The 22,634-nt window shown below is 52.0% G+C and overlaps 1 protein-coding gene across 4 annotated transcripts in view; it reads left to right on the top strand.

Annotated features, from left to right (window-relative positions):
* Nucleotides 1-22,634, top strand: part of GNG7 (G protein subunit gamma 7) — a 138,574-nt gene that overhangs the window by 93,328 nt on the left and 22,612 nt on the right. For 3 of the 4 annotated variants that reach the window (XM_055547542.1, XM_055547553.1, XM_055547546.1), the window contains one exon: nucleotides 12,797-12,833. The exons of the other annotated variant lie outside the window; for it this stretch is intronic. The gene's annotated coding sequence lies outside the window, so the exon portion shown is untranslated. The remainder of the gene's footprint in view (nucleotides 1-12,796; nucleotides 12,834-22,634) is intronic. 4 annotated transcript variants of the gene reach the window in all.

The following is a 22,634-nucleotide window of genomic DNA, read 5'->3' on the forward strand; positions in this document are numbered from 1 at the left end:
CCCTCCAACCATCTCGTCCCCTGTCGCCTCTTCTCCTCCTGCCTTCAATCTTTCCCAGCATCAGAGTCTTTTCCAATGAGTCAGTTCTTCACATCAGGTGGCCAAAGTATTGGAGCTTTAGCTTCAGCATCAGTCCTTCCAATGAATATTCAGTACTGATTTATTTCCTTTAGTATTGACTGGTTTGATCTCCTTGAAGCCCAAGGGACTCTCAAGAGTCTTCTCCAGCACAATTCGAAAGCATCAGTTCTTCGGCACTCAGCCTTCTTTATGGTCCAACTCTCACATCTGTAAATGACTACTGGAAAAACCATAGCTTTGATATACAGACCTTTTGTCAGCAAAGTGATGTCTTTGCTTTTTAATATGCTATCTAGGTTTGTCATAGCTTGTCTTCCAAGGAGCAAGCGTCTTTTAGTTTCACGACTGCAGTCATCAAGGACGTGGCTGAAGACACTGAAGCTCAGATAAGAATGTAACTTAGAACAGGTTTTCATGTGAAGACACTGAAACCCTCTTGCCCTGTCGATGGGAATGTGCCTGGGGCAGCCACCGTGGAGAACAGTCTGGTGGTTCCTTAAAGAACTTAGCTTAGAATTACTGCTGGATCCAGGATTGAAACCAGGGGCTGGAAGGAACACGTGCACACCCGTGTACACAGCAGCGTATTCACAATAGCTGAAGGGTGGAAACACCCCAAGTGTCCATCAGTGGATGGTGGGTAAACTAAATGTAATGTATACACACTGTGGGATATTACTCAGCCTTATATAGGAAGGAGATTCTGACACCTGCTACAACATGGATGGACCTTGAGGACATGATGCTCAGTGAGAGAAGCAGCCGCAGAAGGATAAACACTGTCTGATTCCACTCACAGGCAGTCCCTGGAGGAGTCAGATCCACAGAGACAAGAAGATGGTGGGGCCAGGGGCTGGGGGAGGGAGTCAGTGTTTCATGGGGACAGAGTTTCTGTTTGGGAAGATGAGAAAGTTCTGGAGATGATGGTGGGAATGGTTATACCCCAATGTGAATGTGCTTAGTGCCAGTGAGCTTAAAAATGGTCAAGAGGGTGAATTGTTTGTTAAGTATATCTGCGTGTGTGTGGGCTCAGTTGTGTCCGACTCTGTGACCTCCATGGACTGTAGCCCACGAGGCTCCTCTGTCCAAGGGATTTCCCAGGCAAAAATGCTGGAGTGGGCTGCCATTTCTTACTCCAGGGGATCTTCCCAACCAAGGGATCAAACTCATGTCTCTTGCGTCTCCTGCATTGGCAGGCGGATTCTTTACCAGTTGTGCCACCTGCTGCTGCTAAGTCGCTTCAGTCGTGTCCAACTCTGTGCTACCCCATAGATGGCAGCCCACCAGGCTCCTCTATCCCTGGGATTCTCCAGGCAAGAATACTGGAGTGGGTTGCCAGTTCCTTCTCCAGTTGTGCCACCTAGGACAGTTTTAAAAAAATAAAAGCTCTCCCAGTGCCTCTGCCCTTCTGGCCCCACCCAACCCCGCAAGAAGGCCCCCTTCCTCCCTGACACACCTCTCTCTCTCACTCCCTGCTCTGAACCTTCGCTGTAGTCGTTAGCCTCCCAGAATTAATTTTTTTAATTAAATTTTGAACAAAAATCAGGCTTTCCCGAAGAAGAAGCTCAGACTCCAGCTTGGCAGGCACTGACACGTGTCCACAGCAGACCCTGATTCTGGTTTCTTGTCACCAGCCCCTCCCCACAGTGTCACACCAAGCCAGCACCCAGGGGTGTGTGTGAGTCCCCCAGGGCTGTTGTAACAGTTACACACAACAGAAACGTGTCTTCTTGCAGCTCCAGGGGCCAGAAGTCCAAGACCAAGGTGTCAGCAGGGCTGGCTCCATCTGAGGCCATGACAGAGGGTCTGTCCCAGGGTTTCTCGAGGCATTTGTGTACACCTCGCCCGATCTCTGCCTCTGTCTTCGTGTGCATGTTTGTGTCTAATCGTCCCTGTCTTATCAGGATGCCAGTCATGTTGAATTAGGACCCCCCTTGCTCTGGTGTGGCTCCACCTTCACTGATTGCTCCTGCATGTGTGCAGGCTAAGTCGCTTCAGTCGTGTCCAACTCTGGCCACCCCATGGACTGTAGCCTGCCGGGCTCCTCTGCCAATGGGGTTCTTCAGGCAAGAATACTGAGATGGGCTGTTGTGTCCTCCTTCAGGGGATCATCTTGAACCAGGAATTGAAACCACGTGTTACTCCTGCAACGTCCCTCTCTCCAAATCAGGTTGCATTCTGAGGTCTGGGGTTAGGGCTGCGACATCTGATATGGGAGAGACACTATATTCCCCACACCAGGGTGTGGGGTTCCCCCGAGTGTCTTCCCTGAATCTGGAGAGGAGTCTTCCAGCTCAGTCAGTAAGTGTTATGGAGGAGACGCTATTGGGTGATGGGCTTGGGCAGGGGGATGGTGGAAGGCCACAGAGGGCCACGGGAAGGCCCACTCCCAAAGCAAGCACATTCCTGAGGCTGGCTCCAAACTCTTCTTCACTGAGAGCCGGGGTCTCCATGGCTCCCGCTGCCCCCACCCCCAGCCCAGAATGTGCTCTGCTCAAAGGCTAGGCTCTGCTCCTCTGGCTGCAGTGACTTCTCAGAAAAAAAGGATGTGTCTGGGGATGGCCTTGCCTGACAGAGTAGACACCCCCATCTTCCCAGTCTCAGGACCACCTCCTCCTCTCCCCTGCAACCTACACTTCCATTTGGGTGAGGAGAGCCTCCCAGAACCTCAGATCCTCGTTGATCCCTCCCCGACCTTTTCAACCACTTAAGTTCCTCTCCTTCCCCACCATGGCCTCCATCCAGGCCCCCCTCATGGTTCTCATCCAGGCTGTTCCCACCTGGGCTCCAGGTCTGCTCATCCATGAAGCCCACGAGAATGCTTTAACGTAACATCAGAAGATAACCACAAATATGGTAACCCAGCCTGAATGCATCCATCTTTACACCAATGTGGTCATAAAGTGTGCTTAGTTTTTTTTTTCTGGAGAGGGACCTCAAAAGTCATGATGAGACCCTGCTTCTTATCCTCCCACCCTGAACCCATCACTGCTAGCTTGGAAACTTCCCTCCACCCCCAGGAAGAGGCCCAAACTCCCTACATGGCAGGCATGTCCATTTTGGGCCACACTTGTGTGGCTTGAGTCATTGGCCCCCTGTCCTCTCTGCTCTGATCACCCACATCCTGGCTTGAACTCTGGGGACCGTCTAGCTAGGGCCTCCCATGGAACCCCCAGCCCTGGGGTTACCCATCCTCAAGCTCTGGCCTGGACACCGTATACTGCAGGAAGCTTCTCATACTTAACCCCCCCTTTTTTTTTTTTTTAGAAAATGAGATATAATTCACATACCATAAAATTTGGGCTTCCCAGGTGGCTCAATGGTAAAGAATCCACCTGGCAATGCAGGAGACACAATAGATGCAGGTTCGATCCCTGGGTCAAGAAAATCCACTGAAGGAGAAAGTGGCAAGTCACTCCAGTATTCTTGCCTGGAGAATCCCATGGACAGAGGAGCTTGGTGAGCTACAGTCCATAGGATTGCAAACAATCAGTCACAACTGAAGTTGGACACGATGCACGCACCATAAAATTTACCCATGTACCAATTCAGTGTTTCTGGTACATTCACAAGGTTGTACAATTATGACCACTACCTAATTCCAAAATATTTTCTTCACCCCCAAAATAACCCTAGACCCTGTTCTCTCTTCCCCAGCCCCTGACAACCAGGAACCCACTGTCTGTGGATTTTCCTGCTCTGCATGTTTCCCATCAGTTGAGTCACACCCTGTGTGTCCTTCTGTGTCTGCTTCTCTCACTGAGCATTGTGTTCTCAGGGTCTGTCCATGTGGTAGCGAGTGTCAGGGCTTCACCCCATTTCATGGCTGAGTGATGCTCCCATATGTGGAGGGGCCACAGTTGTTTATCCATTATTCATGGATGGACATTTGAGTCCTGTCCACTTTTGGCTGTTATAGATGATGTAGCTCTGGACATTGTGCACACTTTTCTGTGTGGACATGTGTTTCCATGTCTCCTGGGTACATGCCTGGGAGTGGCATTGCAGGGTCAGAGGGTGATTCTATTTTAACCTTTGGAGGAACTGTCTGTCGTTCTTTTATCTCAGAGGCTGTTCATCTCTCCAGCTCAAGGTTCTGCAAACTGCAGCCAGGGGAATGGAATCTGGCCCTCTGCCTGTTGTTGCAAATAAAATTTTATTGGCACACAGCACGCCCACAACATGTTGTCTGTGGCAGCTGCCGAGTTGAGTTTTTGCCACAGACACTCTGAAATATTTCCTATTTGGCCTTTTATAGAAAAACATGTGTTAGTAGGTAGCACTTATATGATATGCTATGAGCATCTATTTCTGCATCTTGAGAATCCCTCCCTTCTCCCATCCTCCCCCAAACAGAAAGTTCCCCAAGGGTGGGAACGGGATCTCTCATTCCTGTTTCCTACCATCATTAAACACGCGGATGCACTACTCCACCCTCCCATCCGGGAGCACTGAGCCTGTGGATCGCCTGGGCCTCTCTTTCCTGTGGATGTGAGCCGGCCTCACTCAGGGGTCCCACCCTGGCTGCCCATGGAAGTCGCCTGGGGCCCCTCCAATGGGCCACACCCCAGCTAGCTGCCTCAGCTCCCCCAGATGGGTGGGGCATCACCCTGGGGGATTCCAAACTTTGGGAACCCCTGATGACTGGTTCCTCATCCCAGATGTCTGCAGTTCTTGGGGATTTAATCCTGGAGGGTAGGAACCAACAGACCCTTTCTCCCACTCAAGCAGCTCCGATTTATCCACTCAGATGGCTCAGGGGTCTAAAATCTGCCTGCCAATGCAGGAGACACAGGAGACTCAGGTTCGATTCCTGGGTGGGGAAGATCCTGTGGAGGAGGACATGGCAACCCACTCCAGTATTCTTGCCTGGAAAACCCCATGGACAGAGGAGCCTGGTGGTCACAGTCAGACATGACTTAGCGACTAAACAACAGCAAGGTATTCTCAGTGGAACAGAGGTGGAGGCAACTCTGCCCCCCAGGGGACACTGGCCCGTGTCAGGGGACATCTGGGATTGTCATGACTCCGGAGGGAGCTGCTCCTGGCATCAAGGGGGTTGGGCCAGGGATGCTGTGGATCTCTTCACAGTGCCCAGGATGGCGCCCCCCACAGAGGAAGAGCCAGCTCCGATGTCAGCAGAGCTGAGGGGGAGAGACCCTGTCATAAATACTGAAGATAAGGATAGCTTTCAACTGGAAAAAAAAAATATATATATATATATATATATATAAAATTTGTTATTTTCAGCACCAGCTGTAGGTGTGTCCCCTGCAGCCGTAAGGAGTTGGCCCCTGTTGTGCAGAGGACAGACTGAGGGCACGTGGTAGCAGCAGCTCCGGGGACTCAGCCTACTGTGAACCTTCTGAATCGCTGGATTTTTGCTTCAAAGCCCCGAGCGGGTGGAGGGCATGAGTGCTCACCCTGGAGCCCAGTTTCATTCTAAGAAGTAGAATGTAGAGAAACTTCTAAGAGAAGTGCCCAAGGAAGGGGATTACCCTCTTCTCTCCCCAAAAGAGTTGGTGAAAATCTACGAGAAGCACTTCTGGTTTCTTTCCCTGCCAAGGCAGCTTCTTCCGCTGGATGCTGTACTCTTAGGCATCTCTGAGACAAAAAAAAAAAAAAGCAGGTGATCTCTTTTTTAACCCTTCTTGGAGAGGCCCTTGGAAGTTGAGCAGCCAGGATGAGAGCTTTAGGCAAAGGCACCCAGAGGTGGAGCCCAGAATCCCAGGCCAGGAGGAGCTTGTGCAGAGACCGGGACTGGGTCCCCCACACCCATCCCTCTACCTTCCCTACCTAGGCCTGCTGACCTCAGCCAGTCATCCTCTGGGGGTGCTGTCCTGGGGGCTGTAGGGTGTGGAGAAGCATCCTTGGCCCCCACCCACTCGACACCAGGAGCCCCCCAGTCCTGATGACCACAGATTTCCCATGGTGGGCAGAGCTTCCCTGGGGAAGACCCCCTGCCCTAGTGACCCACTCCCCCAACTGCACACGTGTGCACACACACACACACACACATATGCGTGACCATCTCCCACCACTCCTGAGTATACAGCAAGGCTCTGCTAATGAAAACTTACAGTCAAGGAGACAGGCTTTCTGGAATTTTCCTCCCTGGCTCATGACTGAGCCAGGGAGCAGCCTGTGTCTCCTGAAACATCAGGGACCCTGCAGACTGGGTCTGCAAAGCAGCCATAACACCTTTCTCAGGAGAAAGAAGGGAAATTTAGTTTCTGACCCAGAGTGAACACTCAGTGAGCATGACAGTCCCACCCCAATCCTGTGTGACCCCAGCCCAACCCCTCCCCCACTGAGTCTCCACCATCCAGGAAGCGAGGATCTTATCAATGTGACCCAGAAGCCGGGCCTCCCCAGCTGTACCCATACCAGCTCAGGACCCAGGGCCTTCCCACTGACCCAGGCCACTCTGCCCTTGATCCCAGAGCCACAGCTCCTACTTCTCAGGATTCGGGTTTAGTTAAAAAATACTTTGTTGCTTAAAAAAAAAAAAAAACCCACTAGCCATCATCTTGCGCCTTCAGCGAGTTCTAATCTTTTTGCTGGTGGAGGGTCCTGCCTCCTCATTGTGGGCGGGGGAGGGGGCCGTGGCAGTTTCTTAAAATAAGACAACAATGAAGTCTGCAGAATTGATGGCCTCTTCCTCTTATGAATGGTTTCTCCGTCATGTCCAATGCCCTTTGATGGCATTTTACCCACAGGAGAACTTTCTTCACAGCTGGAGTTGATCCTCTCAAACTCCTTATCAACTAAGTTTGTGTCCTGCCTTCTGTCCTTTGTTGTCATTTCAACAGTCTCCACAGCTTCCTTACCAGGAGGAGATTCCATCTCCACACCCACTTCCTTGGACTCAGTGCAGAGCAGCACTCTTTATTCCTTGCAGGAACGTGTTGCCACAGACATGCAATTTGTAAAAAACAAAACAAAAACTCAAGATCCATGAAGTGAAATAAAAGGAGGCATGCCTACGTATTGTGTGTCACATCCACTGTGTTATTTTTATCATTAGATCGGTGCTTCCCGCCTCAATGGGCACCGTGTTTGTCTCGTTTCATCCTCACCTTGACCCTAAGAGTAATGTCGTGGGTCATCATGTTACAGACGGGGCTTTAGGGTTCAGAGAAGCAGAGAACTGATGTCCAGACAAGTGCCCAGAGCCAGGGCCAGAGTTTGCTCAAAATCCCCTCCCTGCACCTAAGTTGGGCCAGAAAGACCGACTCCTCTCCCTCTCTGAGCGGATGCTGGCTGGCTGTCTTCTAGAACCTTCTAGGAAGTTCTTCCTCTCACCTAAGTGGGCTCATCCTGTGGTCAGAATCTGTACCCTCTTTCCCACCTTCAGAAGTAAAAGTCAGGATGATGATGATAAGAAGAATAAAAAGTAATTCCATCAGAATAGTGATTCCCTTGGGGAGGAGGCCCTGGGATGCCTTTGGGGTCCCAGAGATGTTCTGTCTTGATGCAGGCGATGGCGACCTAGGAGCACACACTTTTTAAATGCATGGTCTATACATGAGCCATCTGCACATTCTCCTGTAGGCATGTCCTATGTTAATAAAAGAGTGTAGCGGGACTTCTGTGGTGGTCCAGTGGTTTCATTGATCTTTCATTGCCAAGGGCCAGGGTTCAATCCCTGATTGGGAAGCTAAGATCCTACACATGTCTCACAGCCAAGGAAAAAAAAAAAAAGTGTGAGAAAATAACACGTGTCTGAATCTGAGAAAATAACTTGGTGCCCAGGCCTGCTGAGGCAGTGGGTGACTGAGCAGCCTGGTGGCCCTGCTGGAACCATTTTGCCATCTTTTTGAAGGCCAAGCTGGGAATCGATCAAGTCCTCTATATCTTTAAACTCAGTAAAAGTCGCTCAGTCATGTCCAACTCTTTGTGAATTCTCCAGGCCAGAATACTGAAACGGGTAGCCTTTCCCTTCTCCAGGGGATCTTCCCAACCCAGGGATTGAACCTAGATCTCTCACATTGCAGGCAGGTTCTTTACCAGTTGAGCCACAAGGGAAGCCCAAGAATATGGGAGTGGGTAGCCTATTCCTTCTCCAGGGGGATCTTCCCCACCCAGGAATTGAACCAGGGTCTCCTGCATTGCAGGTGGATTCTTTACCAACTGCACTATGAGGGAAGTCCTTAAATTCAGAGTTAACTCTTAAGAATTCATCCTCGAGTGGGAGGGAAAGAAAGGGATACACAGAATTTCATATGCTTGGATATTTGCTTCATGTGCATTTGATTTTTGTGGTATAATGATTTAAGTAAAGGAAAGAATCACAAACAACCTAAACATCCATGGGACTTCCCTGGTGGTACGGTGGCTAAGACCCTGTGCTCCCAATGCAGGGGGCCCAGGTTTGATCCCTGGTCAGGGAACTATATCCTACATGCCAAAACTAAGAGTTTGAATGCCACGACTAAAGATCCCACATACCACAAAGAAGATTAAGATCCCGAGTTCCACAACTAAAGCCTGGCATGGCCAAATAAAATTAATTAATTAATATTTTTAAAAAGAACAATAACCAGCCTTAACATCTAATAATGGGCAACAATATGTATACACCATACTTGTTCAGTTGTTAAGTCGTGTTCAACTCTCCTGGACTGCAGCACACCAGGCTTCCTTGTCCTCCACTGTCTCCCTGAGTTTGCTTAAACTCATGACCAATTGAGTCAGTGATGCCATCCAACCATCTCATCCTCTGTTGCCCCCCTCTTTCCTGCCCTCAACCTTTCCCAGCATCAGGGTCTTTTCCAATGAGTCGGTTCTTCGAGTCAGGTGGCCCAAAGTATTGGAGTTTCAGCTTCAGCATCAGTGAATTCATTCCAATGAATATTCAGGGTTGATTTCCTTTAGGATTGATAGGTTTGATGTCCTTGCAGTTCAAGGGACTACTACTAATCATATAAATTACAGTACATCCAAAAAGACCCTGTTTCTAAACGTAGCATTAGTATTATAGATGGGACCCCAAAACAGAACAGACATAGTTTGGAGGGTGGAGGGGAACAGCGAAATCCAGATAAAGCCTGGAGCTGAATTTAGAGCAAGGCGCCTGTGTTCATTTCTTCATTTTGGCAAGATGGCAACCTTAGGAAGAGCTGGCTGAGGGCAGGTGCAAGTTCTCCATGCTGTTTTTGTCACTTTTCGTTCCATCTAAAATCATCCCAAAATCAAGTGTTAGAAGAATTTGTGATGGTATGGGAAAATACAGCAAGTCCCCACTTATGAGTGAGTTCCCTTCCAAAAGCACATTCATAAGTCCCATTTTTTCGTAAGTCCAACAAAGTTAGCCTAGTACGCAACTTTTACAGATAATGCCAGACAGGTGAATTAGCTTGTGTGATTGGACATGTGAACACAAGTTTGAGTCTTTTTTGTTTGTTTGTTTTTTACTTATTTATTTCTGGCTGAGCTGGGTCTTTGTTGCTGCACTTGGGCTTTCCTCTAGTTGTGGCAAGCAGTGGCTACTCTCTAGTTATGACGAGAGGGCAGTGGCTTCTCTTGTTGTGGCGCACAGGCTTAGTTGCTTCTCAGCATGTAGGGCCTTCCCGGACCAGGGATCGAACCCGTGTCTCCTGCACTGGCAGGCAGATTCTCACCCACGGACCGCCAGGGAAGCCTAACATTCGCATCTTTAAAAGTCTGAAGAGATGGGGCGGAGCGCGGTGGGGAGGCACTAACTGTAATGGTTCCCTCACAATGTGATATTAAGCAAATTAAGAAAAGTTTTAAAGGCAGGTAATCAGATAGTATAAAGGACCTGAATTTGTAAAAATGGATAGATATGTGTATATGTCTTTTAAAAAAATCAAGGTGATAGAATTATGGATGATCTTTGTGACTTTACCTAATCTCTAGATTTGGGAACATGAAATTGTGTTCCCTCTGTGGTCGTAAAGAAGAGAAAACATGGAAACAGTAGATTATCATCATTGGCAGCAGTTCTGGGCCAAACAGTTGCCACAAACACTGAATTAGTGAACCCGGCACGCCGCTCCTGGGGACACTCAGGGCCAGGCTCCCTAGAGCCTCTGTCGCCTTGTTGTCACGACCAATCCCCACTCAACCTTGTGTGACGTGTGTTTCTGTTTAGAGACACCCGATCTGACACCAGTTCTTTGATTAAGTCACTGCCGGGGCTGTGATCCTTGCCTGAACGAAGCTTGTTTGATACACTTATTGTCTCTGTGAGCACCTAACTGCCCTGCTGCACTTGGATCCTGGCCAGCTCTTCAGCTTTATGCTTGGGGCCATTAGATACAAAATCACCCAAAAACCCCCCAAAGCCAAAAACGTGGCCCTGAATGGTGGAAAAGGACCCTGGTTACCGCCTGGTTCCACCTCAGATGGGAAAATGCTTCTTGTTGACTCAAATTGTTTCACTGCTCTGCCTGTGTCCTCGAATGACTGCACACCCCACCCCCGAGTATCAGTATGGGGGTTACAGATACCTTCTAGCCTGTAGGTGGATTCCCAAGCACAGAGTCCACAGGTATCGAGACTTTGCCCTGTTCTTAGGGCAGGCTATCAGGGAGGGTCCCAGCCCTCGAGGGGAGCATGGGTTGGTGGTAAGGGGCCACCTCTGCATCCTGGAAGCCCAATGCCTCAACACACTTGGCCCAGCAGTGGTGTGTCTCCCCACCCCCACAGGCCACAGGAGAGCGCAGTGTTGGCCTTTAGCAGGAGCTGGGGACACCTCCCCACCTCCCTGGATCGAGGCAAGCACTCCCGCTGCCGCTGCCGCGTGCCTCCCTCTGTGTCTATGCGTCTCACCCAGCGCTGCCTCAAGGCAGAGGTCTCACCTGGGGCTGATTCTGCCCCCAGAGGACGCGGGGCCATGTCTGGGGATGACTGTGTTCGTCAAGACTGGGGCAGCTCCTGGTGTTGAGCGGGTGGGGGCCAGGCATGCTGCTCCACACCCCACAACGCCAGGGACGGACTCCAATGTCAGCAGTGCCAAGGGCGGAACCCCTGCTTTATAGAAAGCCGCCCAGTCCCCTCCTTCCTGAGGCTGGGACCCAGCTGGGTCTCCCTGGTGGCCTCTTATGCCAGCCCCCTGGGCCTGGGGCCACTGAGAAAGGCTCACCGTGGCCCAGGAATGGCAGCAGCGGCATGTGCCTTTGTGTAGGTGGAAAAAAACACTGTTAGTTTGTGGAAGAGCTAATGTTTGCAGAAAAGAGGGGCCGGCTCTTGGAAACCACCGGGGACCTTCGGAGCCAGGGGGAAACAGCCTCGCCCGAGGCCAGCCTGCAGCTGGGGAAGGCTGGCCTGTACTGAGCAGGGGGCGGGGGCTTCTGTTGGCCTCCGCAGGGCGGGCCTCCGTAGAACTCAAGAGTTGGCTAGCTGCCGGCTTTTCCGTTTCTTTCCCTTTTTTTTTAATTTATTTATTCGGTTGCACCAGGTCTTAGTTACAGCTCGCGGGATCGTCATTCTTTGTTGCGGCTGGTGAACTCTTAGTTGAAGCATGTGAGATCTAGTTCCCCCACCAGGGATCGAACCCAGGCCGCCTGCATTGGGAGTACAGAGTCTTAGCCACTGGACCACCAGAGAGGTCCCTAGCTGCTGGCTTGTGAGGTGTAGTCGGTGGCCTGGCAGCTGCAGGGGTCCCCGGGAAGCCCAAGCTGAGGTACCTGTGTGGTCGAAGAGGACGGGCCTCTGTAGCCCACAGCCTCCTCCTCCTCCCATGGGAGGTTGGTACCAGCTGTGTGTGGAGGGGACAGGTGACTGTTTGCCTCTCCCCTTGGCCTTGGCGAGTGCCTCCCTGGGCGGTCTGTTCTCAGGGCAGCGGGTACAGCGTGGGGAGCAGCGTGGAGCCTGGCATTCAGCCTCTGGGTCACCCTGACAGCTGGACGTGGCTGCCTGGAGCCCCTCTTGCCATGCACACCAGTCATCAGACAGAGGCTTGGCTCCGTCCAGAGTTCCACTTGGAGCAGCGGGTCCCGGCCTCTGGAGAATGACGGCTCTAAAGCACCGGTGCCCACCCCGCCCCCGGGGTCCTCTCACAGGGACTTCCTTTCTTTCCGGGTGACCTCTCAGCCTGGGGCGGCCAGCTTCAGATCCCTCGGCTTCCTGCCCCCATATACCTGTCACCTCTTCCACCCCGAGGTTAATTGCTTTGCCCCCAGATCGCATTTTCCACCTCTCCCTTTTTTTCACCCTGGCACGTGGCTTCCATCAAAGCCGAAAACCAGACATGGAAAAACCCCAAGCCTGACACGCGTCAAGGCTGGGTTCCGTATCAAGGCTTGGGGTCCCTGTGTCCCAAAATGGAATAGTACAATTTCCAGAAGAAAACTCGACGCCCCTCCCCCGCCCCCAGAGAAACACCATTGTGTCCTGCACAGATTGGTTATAAAGAATGAAGTGGAGGGGACTTCCCTGGTGGTCCAGTGGGTAGGACACCATGCTCCCAGTGCAGGGAACCTGGGTTCGATCCCTGGTCAGGGAACTAGATACCACATGCAACACATAAGACCTGGCACAGCCAAAAAATAAGAATATTTTTAAAAAAGAGAGAATGAAGTGGATTCTCCAGAAATAACCCCTCTTTCTCTGGAGGACACGGCCTGTTTCCACATCAAATGCCACATTTTCGGTGACAGCCAAGTATTTCTCTGAGAAAAGCTGGAGATAATTAAGTTAAAAATATTTAACCAGGATTTTTTTTGTTCCTCCCTGTCTTTCTAAACAGGGTAAAGCAGTGCTGCTTCTTGGAAAAACTGAAAAAGGTATGTCGCGTTTTCTCTTACTTCACGAGCTTGGAATCCCTTGTTTTTCAAAAAAAAGGAACAAACAAGTGGGAGTATTTGGTGCGCATCTGACACACTGGGGATTGTGTCACCGGGAACAGAGCTCTGGGCCACCCGCCAGGAAACCTGAGTTCAAATCCCAGGCCTGCCTCTGCCGTGTCTGGGCAGGTCCCTTTCATCTCCCTGCAGCGGAAATAACATGCTGTGACTTCCCAAGCGTGGTCGTGTCGAGATGAAGGGAGGGAAGCTGTCAATAGGAAACCAGGCGTCGAAGGGCCTCCAACCAGCAGGCTGGAAACATGGGTCTTTCCAGGAACTCGGTCCCTTTTGTGTAGATTATGTAATCTACTGCTTACCTCTCTCCCTCCATCCGCAGCATCCTCCTACAACACTCTCCTCCTATAGCCCTTCCCAGGTCCAGGAGTCCGGCAGGCACACCCCACCATGGTCCCTGGCATCTTCCCCCAACTTTCTCCTCATCAGTCTGGCTGAATGCCTGTCAGGGTGGCCCCTCTTGTCAAAGCACCAGTTTCGGTTTCTCTGGCTTCCCTTTCGTTTCTCTCGGCTATGTCGTTTATCTCAGGCTGTGTCACTTCCTTCCCTCTGCGGGCCTGGGGTTTCACTGGCCCTTCTGGTCCCTGTTCCTCCAGGTGTCCAATCGGGTCATGGATCTGGGAACTTCCCTGACGTGCCATCTGCATCTGGCACTTTTCCTCCCACGCCCTCATCCCACAGGTTTCAGCAGGTCTCATTTTCACACCGAGCGTTTTCCACCTGCCCCCGTGGTTGCTCCATGGCCCCATTGGTCGTCTGAGAGCGTGTGAGTTAATTTCCACAAGTTCCGTGGCTGCTTAGGAAAGAAAGGGCATCGCAGTGCCTCTCTTGGTGAAGGATGTCGATGGTGGTGTGGCTCAAACGGGGTTCTCATGGGACCCTTTGCAGGACTTGCTGAAGATGCAGTGGGAGGGCTAGTTTGAGGTGGGGGGCTTCACTCTGGACCTGGCTTCTCTGCTTCCTCTCTGAGCCTTTTTTTGGCCAAGTCATGCAGCATGTGGGATCTTAGTTCCCTGAGCAGTGGAAATGCAGGGACCCTAACCTCTGGACCACTAGGGAAGTCCTGAGATTAAAATTTCAATTAAAGAGGGAATTGTTTCAAGCTAACTCCAGGCCTATCAAATCATGTCTCTAATGAATGAATTTTTTAATTTTTAAAATTTATTCATTTATTTACTTTTGGTCACGCTGGGTCTTCATTGCTGCATGGGATTTTCTCTGTAGTTGCACTCTGCGATGTGCAGGCTCCTCACTGCCGTGGCTTCTCTTGTGGAGCACGGACTCTTAGGCGCACAGGCTCCGGTAGCTGTGGCTCCCGGGCTCTAGATCATGGGCTCAGTAGTACAGGCTTAGTTGCTCCACAGCGTGTGGGATCTTTCCAGACTGGGGATCAAAGCCGTGTGCCCTGCATCGGCAGACAGATTCTTTACCACTGGGCCACCAGGGAAGTTCTAAAGAAAATCTTGACATTTGATTCCTTGTGGATATTTTGCATTCATTTTGACTTCTTAAAAAATATCACATGAAGACACTGATCGCGGTGACTGAATTTCCTGTGCCCCTCAGATTCTGTGCCCAAGGCAGGCGCCGTGCTGTCATCGGCACAGTCTGGCCGATGGGAACTGTGACGATGAAGACAGTGCTCTGAAACGAGGGTGCTTCCCAGTGGTCACCGATCCTCTCGTCTTGATCTTTTCACATTGTTCATCAGCAGAGCATGGGTCCATGGCCCCTTTTCCTAACAGGCAGGCCAGACCTCAGGTGCACCTGGTCCCCCAGGACACACACATGTCTGGAATCATGGCAGAGCCACAGCTGCCAGGCTCAGGTGTCAGGAGAGAGGGCTGCAGCCACGTGGCCCCGTGCTGGGGGATTATGTCCCCGCCCTGCTGCGCCTGTCAGCCGGCAGGACACCAAGCTACAGCCATGACGTCAGCTCCACCCAGGCCCTGGCCCTGCTCCCAGGCATCTGGCCAGCCCCTGCTGACAGCCTCTGCCCACCTCCTCCCCTCCTGCTGCAGACCCCACTCGGCAAGCTGGCTGGTGTTTATCAAGTGCCTCCTCTGGGCCAGGCCCGGCCACTTGGTCTGATTTCGTTCTGGTAGGAGCCTGAGGAAGCAGGTTTCCTTGTCCTCATTTCTAGGTAGGGAAACTGAGGTAACAGAGAGGCTCAGTGGGATCCAGGGCTGGTGGACCACGAGGCTAGGGTTCAAGCTCCTTTCTCTCCGCCCACAAGGCACCTGGCGGTCTGTATTACTTAGGGTTCTCCAAGAAACAGAACCAACAGGGTGTGAACACAGAGAATTACTTTCAGGAATTGATTATGGATGCTGCAGGGTGGAGACCCAAGAGAGTCAATACCAAAGCCAATCACTGGAGGGTTCCCTCCTGCTCAGGGGAGGCCTGGTATTTGTTCTGTTCAAGCCTTCCTGTGAGTAGAAAAGCTCCCCTGCCACCTCCCACATCCTAGGGAGTAATCCATTTGACTCAGCATCCATCAGTTTAAGGGCTTCCCTGGTAGTTCAGATGGTAAAGAATCCTCTTGTCAATGCAAGAGAGGCGTGTTCAATCACTGGGTCGGGAAGATCCCCTGGTGGAGGAAATGGCAACCCACCTCAGTATTCTTACCTGGAGAATCCCATGGACAGAGGAGCCTGGGGGGCTACAGTCGTTGCAACGAGTCGGACACAGCTGAGCAACTAACAGTTTCACTTTCGACCAGTTTAAATGGCAGTCTCACCCATAAACACCCTCACAGAAGCATCCAGAAGAATGTCTGACCGCATATATACCTGGACATGCCATGGCCCAGCCAAACTGACTTGAAATTAGCCATCAAAAATCTCTCTCTCTGGGCCCAGCTGTGCTCCAGCTCCTCGAGTGGCGGTGATGGCGTCGCTCACGGTGAAGGCCTACCTTCTGGGCAAGGAGGACGCAGCCCGCGAGATCCGCCGCTTCAGCTTCTGCTTTAGCCCGGAGCCCGAGGCCGAAGCCGAGGCCGCGCCTGAAAAAAATTTTATAAAAAAAAAAAAAAAAAACTCTCTCTCTCTGTTTTTTAAATACTTATTTATTTGACTGCACTGGGTCATAGTTGCAGCATGTGGGATCTAGTTCCCTGACCAGGGATCAAACCCAGCCCCTCTGCATTGGGAGCTCGGGGGTCTTAGCCACTGGACCACCAGGGAAGTCCTTCTTCCTCTTTTTTTTTTAGTTTTTTAATGACAAAGTCACAACTTGGTACCAGGTCTATTGACCACCAGCCCAGGGTCCCTCCCACCCACCCACCCACCAGGTTTGAATTGGTAATGCATTCTGAGGAGATGGAATTCTGCTTGGTTGGATTGTACTGAATTCTTTTTTATCTGCCTGTGCTGGGATTTCCTTGCTGCATCTTGTGGGCTTTCTCTAGTTGTGGTGAGCGGGGACTACTCTCTAGTTGCACTACGCAAGATTCTCATTGCAGTGGCTTCTGTTGTTGCAGACCACTGACTCTAGGCACATGGGCTTCAGTAATTGTGGACCACCAGCTTAGTTTCCCTTAGCACGCAGATTCTTAACCACTGTACCACCAGGGAACCCCTGTATTGAATTCTTTAATTCAAAGACAAAGTGAGCACAGTTCATCTCTTTTCTAAGAGCTGGGTTTGGGAGAATTGGGGCTGTGCCAACTTTTCTCTAAAAAACAGTAAGATGTCATTTGACCAGGTTCCTGCTGCACAAAGACTAGAATTATCAGATTTTTCTTGGTTGGGTAATGCAGTGAAAATGGTTTTTAAAAAGTCTCCAAAAATATCTGGGCAGCCCATGCATGAGTGTGTGTGCTAAGTCACTTCAGTCGTGTCCTACTTTTTGAGACCCCATGGACCGCAGCCTGCAGGCTTGTCTGTCCTTGAGATTCTTCAGGCAAGAATACTGGAATAGGTTGCCATTTCCTTCTCCAGGGGATCTTCCCAACCCAGGGATCAAACCTGCGTCTATGGCCCAGCCAAACTGACACATAAATGAACCATCACAGAGTCTTCCAGGTCCCTTGCCCAGCCCACTTGGGTGGGACCTCCCTGAGCCCTGTGGGGCCATCACACTTTCTCTGAGCATCAGGGCAGGGCCAGCAGTGGGAGTTCAGTGAGGTGAGCTGAGGAGGCCAGCTCTGAAAAGCCACATACTCAAACAGATGCTTGTTCAGAAATGTCCGCAGCAGCAAAATTCACCTATGCAGAGTACACCACGTGAAACGCTGGGCTGGAAGAAGAACAAGCTGGAATCAAGATTGCCGGAAGAAATATCAATAACCTCAGATATGCAGATGACACCACCCTTTGGCAGAAAGTGAAGGGGAACTAAAAAGCCTCTTGATGAAAGTGAAAGAGGAGAGTGAAAAAGTTGCCTTAAAGCTCAACATTCAGAAAACTAAGATCATGGCATCTGGTCCCATCACTTCATGGGAAATAGATGGGGAAACAGTGTCAGACTTTATTTTTTTGGGCTGCAAAATCACTGCAGATGGTGCCTGCAGCCATGAAATTAAAAGACACTTACTCCTTGGAAGGAAAGTTATGACCAACCTAGATAGCATATTCAAAAGCAGAGACATTACTTTGCCAACAAGTGTCCGTCTAGTCAAGGCTATGGTTTTTCCTGTGGTCATGTATGGATGTGAGAGTTGGACTGTGAAGAAGGCTGAGTGCCGAAGAATTGATGCTTTTGAACTGTGGTGTTGGAGAAGACTCTTGAGAGTCCCTTGGACTACAAGGAGATCCAACCAGTCCATTCTAAAGGAGACCAGTCCTGGGATTTCTTTGGAGGGAATGATGCTAAAGCTGAAACTCCAATACTTTGGCCACCTCATGCGAAGAGCTGACTCATTGGAAAAGATTCTGATGCTGGGAGGGATTGGGGGCAGGAGGAGAAGGGGACGACAGAGGATGAGATGGCTGGATGGCATCACTGACTCGATGGACATGAGCTTGGGTGAACTCCGGGAGTTGGTGATGGACAGGGAGGCCTGGTGTGCTGCGATTCATGGGATCGCAAAGAGTCGGACATGACTGAGCAACTGAACTGAACTGAACTGAATGGTGGGCACAGCCCCACTGTCCAGCAGTTAGTGATGGCCACACATAGCATATCCCTTCACAGATGGGAGCATGGCTTAGCCACGAGAAAGAGAGATACACTGACACTTGCTACCACGTGGACGGACCCTGACAATAAGATGGTCAGTGAGAGAAGCAGACACAGAAGGACACAGGGTGTGACTCCACTGATGGGAAGCGTCCAGAACAGGCAGATCCACAGACACAGAGAGTGGGTTCCTGGTGGTCAGGGCCAGGGGTGGGGATGGGGATGACTGCCGGTGGGGACAGGACTTCTTTGGGAGAGATGATGGAATGTTCTGGAATTAGGTAGTGGTGATAGCGGCACAATAATATTAATGCACTAAATGCCAGTGAGGGGTATGCTTAAAATAGTTAAAATGACATGTTACGTCATATGAATATATTTTTGTAATTTTAAAAATCTAGTAACATAGTATGTCAAAAAACCGTTGAATGAGTGAACACTTTCAGTGGTGAACTGTTTGTTTTCTGACTTGATGTCTCAGCGAAGCTGCCGAAAGGGAAAAGAGGAGGAAGTACTGCAGTGTGCGTGCTGTGGGGGCGTCAGAGCAGTTGAATCACAGAGGTTGGTTTTCTTCCCCATGTTCCCAGCATCTCATGGCTGGGGTAATGGGGACATTTGCTGGGGAGGCGTGAGTGGTGAAACACAGGGATGGAATCCTAGTCCCGCCAGCCTCTGCCCTAGCCAGTGGATGGTGGGGTGGGGTCGCCGTGTCGCCGTCCCCACAGTGCCCTGTGTGGGACCCACCTGGGTGCAAGCGAGACCCGCTGGGCGCGTGCAGTGAGTGCTGGAGGGAAGAGATACTGGAGGGCTAGGGGTGGGGTTCCAGGTGATTTGTTTTAAAAGTGCAAGAAGAGGACTTTCCTGGTGGTCCGGTGGCTGAGACTGCTCTCAGTGCAGGGGGCACGGGTTCAATCCCTGGTCTGGGAACTAAGATTACTGCTTGCCAAGGAGCAGCGCAAACCTCGATCTTTTTTTCCTGGCTGTGCCCGGCTCTCCCGTCCCCACCATCACTCTGTCGCTCCCCTGCCATCAGGGGAGCCTGGGGGCTGGCTTTTCAAAGCAGGACACACAGCTGGACCTTCCTAGAGTGGTCATTTTAGTCAAAGACCTTGGGGCCAGGAGGGAGTTATTATTTCTTGGACACTCATGTTATATTTTCTTTTTTTTTTTAATGGTACTTTATTTTGGGGGAATGAGGGACAAGCCATGCAGCTTGCAGGATCTTAGTTCCTGGAGAAGGGATATAACCCATGCCCTCTACACTGGAAGCACCGAGTCCTAACCACTGGACCACCAGGGAATTCCCAGTTTTATATTTTCTATTTATATTATTTTCACAGTCATGTAGATGAATTCAGGAGCAGCAGGTCCAACTGATATGACAATGTAGGGAAAAATGAGGGAACCTCAACAGATGACCTTAGGCCATATCCTGTTCTATCTCCTCTAGGCCTGGGTCTTCTCTGCAGGTCCTCTGATGTGTTAGTCAGTGATGCTGCATAACAAATACCCCCAAGTTCCACCCACTCATCATCTCATGTGAGTCAGGGCTCTAGGCACAGCCTCACTGGGTCCTCTACTTGGGGTCAGAGCAGGCCACCATCCAGGTGTCAGCCAGGCTGCACTCTCACACAGAGGCTTGGCTGGGGGAGGGTCTGCTCCAGGGTCCCTAGGGGTGTTGGCAGAATTTGCCGTGGCTGCAGGACTGTGTCCTGGGTGCCTTCTGCCTGTCCGCTAGGGGCTGCCAGCAGCTTCTGAAGTTCACCCCCACTGCTCCCAGCTAAGTGCGCTTCTTAAACACAGCCACCTGCCTCAGCAGGCCACCGAGGAATGTCCCTAGGGGCAGGGGCAGAAGTCTGAGCAGCCACCGGCACCCCCCACCAGTTCCTGAGGGTCGCACAAGGTCACGCCCATGCATTCCATGCACCCTCTCTACTTCCAGGGTCCAGTGGGCCTCCAGCTGCCTCTCCTAAGACCTGCAGAGACTCCTAGAACCGGGCACCCAGCCCTGTGGCACAGTTCCCCTTTCTAGCGAGGGCCACAGGAGACCTGGGCGCTTCCCAGGCAGCCCGGCACTTGGCCAAGTTTCTGCATTAACGAGAAAAGGCGTAATGGAATTTGGACGGCCGAGAAAAAGGATGTCAGTGTGAACAGATCCAGACACTCGATCTCATTGTTAGAAATTCCTCACGGGTCACAAAAACCTCATCTTGGGGCAGAGGCCACTGGGAAGCTGAGATTAGCTCACTCTCGCTGGGAGTTTCTGCAGATCGGGCGCTGGTCTCCGCACCCCTGCTTCCCACCCCACCTGCGGTCACCCGGCTCCTGCAATCCCACCCAGTCACTGGGGCTCAGCACTCCCCAGATGGTCAGCAGGGGTAGCTGCAAGGGTAGCCCTCTCTGGAAGGTTCCACAGTGTCCCCAGATGAGGACACAGCCAGACTACACCCTGGTCAATGCCGAGACTTGCGGTCTGGATGGAGACTGCTGCTTCTCTGCCCGTCCCCCACCCTTCATCCCCTGCCACCCTATATTTGAAGGTCAGGCTTCCAGCTGAGACACACAGGAGTCAGCACCCGAGTAGGGGTTCCATCCAAACATCCTGATGCTGTGTCTTACTGCAGGGCAGCCTGAGCTTTGACCCCAGACCCCCCTGTCTGCTGGGCACCTGGGGCCCCTTGGAGTTGGACACTGAGGACATGTGGTGTTGCCTGGAGCAGGTACCTGGGAGCCACATTGGCCCAACCAGGCTCCTCGATGGGCCAGAATCACGTGTTCATTTCACAGGAAAGGGGCTCCTGAGCTGACACACTCCTCAGCCACTCGTATAGGGGTCTCCCCCAGACCCCAACTGGGCACTACTGACATAGACCAGATGTTCTCTGATGGGCCACCCTGGGTGCAGTGGGGTGTGAAGCAGCCTCCCTGGCCGCATCCCCTCGATGCCAGGAGGCCCCAGAGGGAAGACCACAGACCTCCCAGACATGGCCCACAGCCCCTGTTCTAGGGTCTGGCTCCCCACACAGGCGTGCCTCTAAATTGTGCACCTAATTGCACTGTTTCCCCCCCACCTTTTTAATATAAAAAATGTCCCTGGACTTCCCTGGTGGTCCAGTGGTTGGGAGTCTGACTGCCAATGCAGGGGACACAAGTTTGATCCCTGGTCCAGGAAGATTCCACCTGCCAAGGGACAGCTGGGGCCATGCACCACTACCGAGACCGAGTGTCACAGATACTGAAGCCCACATGCTCAAAAGCCCGTGCTCTGCAACAAGAGAAGCCACCTCAGTGAGATTCCTGCACACTGCAACTAGAGAGTAGCCCCAACCCACCACAACTAGAGAAAGACCCATAGCGACAAAGACCCAGCGCAGACAAAAAAAATTTTTAAAAGAAAGAAAAATGTCCCTGACTACAGTTAACCCTTAGGGAGAGTCTCTCTGGGTGTGCATGGTTCCAGGACTTTGTAACCACATCAGAGGTGAAGTAACAGGTGCTTAGTCACCATTGGTCATTCTGATGCTGGGCTGTTTCGCCTTTGGTCCCACGGGTGTTGAGCAGCGACCCAGGGCCCAGAGCAAAGAGCTGGAGCCCGGCACCCAAGCCCCAGGTCCGTCCACAGCAGTGCCTCTGCTCAGGTAAGGCCGTCTGTACTCTGCCCTCCTGGGCGCCTGCCCTCGAGTAGCGTCCACTGTGGACGTCAGATGTGGCCAGGTGCGTTCCTCTGGCAGCCTGATCCTGGGGCGGGAGGGCCTGTCCTGGCAGAAAGATTGGCCCTGAGGACAGAGTGAGTGCCAGGACGGAGCCCCCTTGGTAAACACCCTCCCCTGCAGCCGCCCATCCCTTTCGCCCAGACGTCACTCTGGTGCCCAGCTTCCCAGCCACGGCCCCCAAAGACGCCCCTGTCCTGGTCCCAGGACTTGTGGACACCTCATCTCATTGGGCAGAGGCAACTTTGCAGGAGGGATTATTTCAGGCCCCAGAGATGGGGACGATCCAGGATTCCCCCAGGAGGCCCCGTGTCATCACGGGGTCCTTATAAGAGGGAGGGGGAGGGTCAGAAGCAGACGGGAGATGCTGCTCTGCTGGCTCTGAGGGTGGAGGGAGGGGCTGCAAGCCAGGGATGAGGCGCCTCTGGAAGCTGGAAAAAGGGGGAGCCACTGCTCCCCTGGAGCCTCCAGAGGGACCAGCCCTGCCCACGCCTGGATTTAGCTCCATGAGGCCCGAGTCAAACTCCTGACCTCCAGAACCACGAGATAATCACTGTGTGTGGTTTTAAGCCAACAAATTTGTGGTGATTTGTGACAGCAGCCACGGGAAATGCAATGCCAAGGAGCATCCACAGAGCTGTGGCTGCCCCAAGGAAGGGTCCCAGTGCAGCCTTGTGCATAGATGGTAGACCAGGGGCTTCTCAGAGGGGGATGACACTTCAAGGGGCTTTGCAGGATGTGGAGGAGGTTGTCCAGGCTCAGGTGGAAACACCGCCATGCCCTCTCCCAGCCTCCTGCCCTTTGGATCCGAGCTGCAGCCTCCCAGGGCCAGGGTGACGGCATTTCCTGGGTGCCAGGAAGCCGAGAACAGGGCTGACATTAGCCACAGGCGCTC

This window comes from Bubalus kerabau, chromosome 1, assembly GCF_029407905.1.
Source record: "Bubalus kerabau isolate K-KA32 ecotype Philippines breed swamp buffalo chromosome 1, PCC_UOA_SB_1v2, whole genome shotgun sequence".
NCBI classification, from domain to species: Eukaryota; Metazoa; Chordata; class Mammalia; order Artiodactyla; family Bovidae; genus Bubalus; species Bubalus kerabau.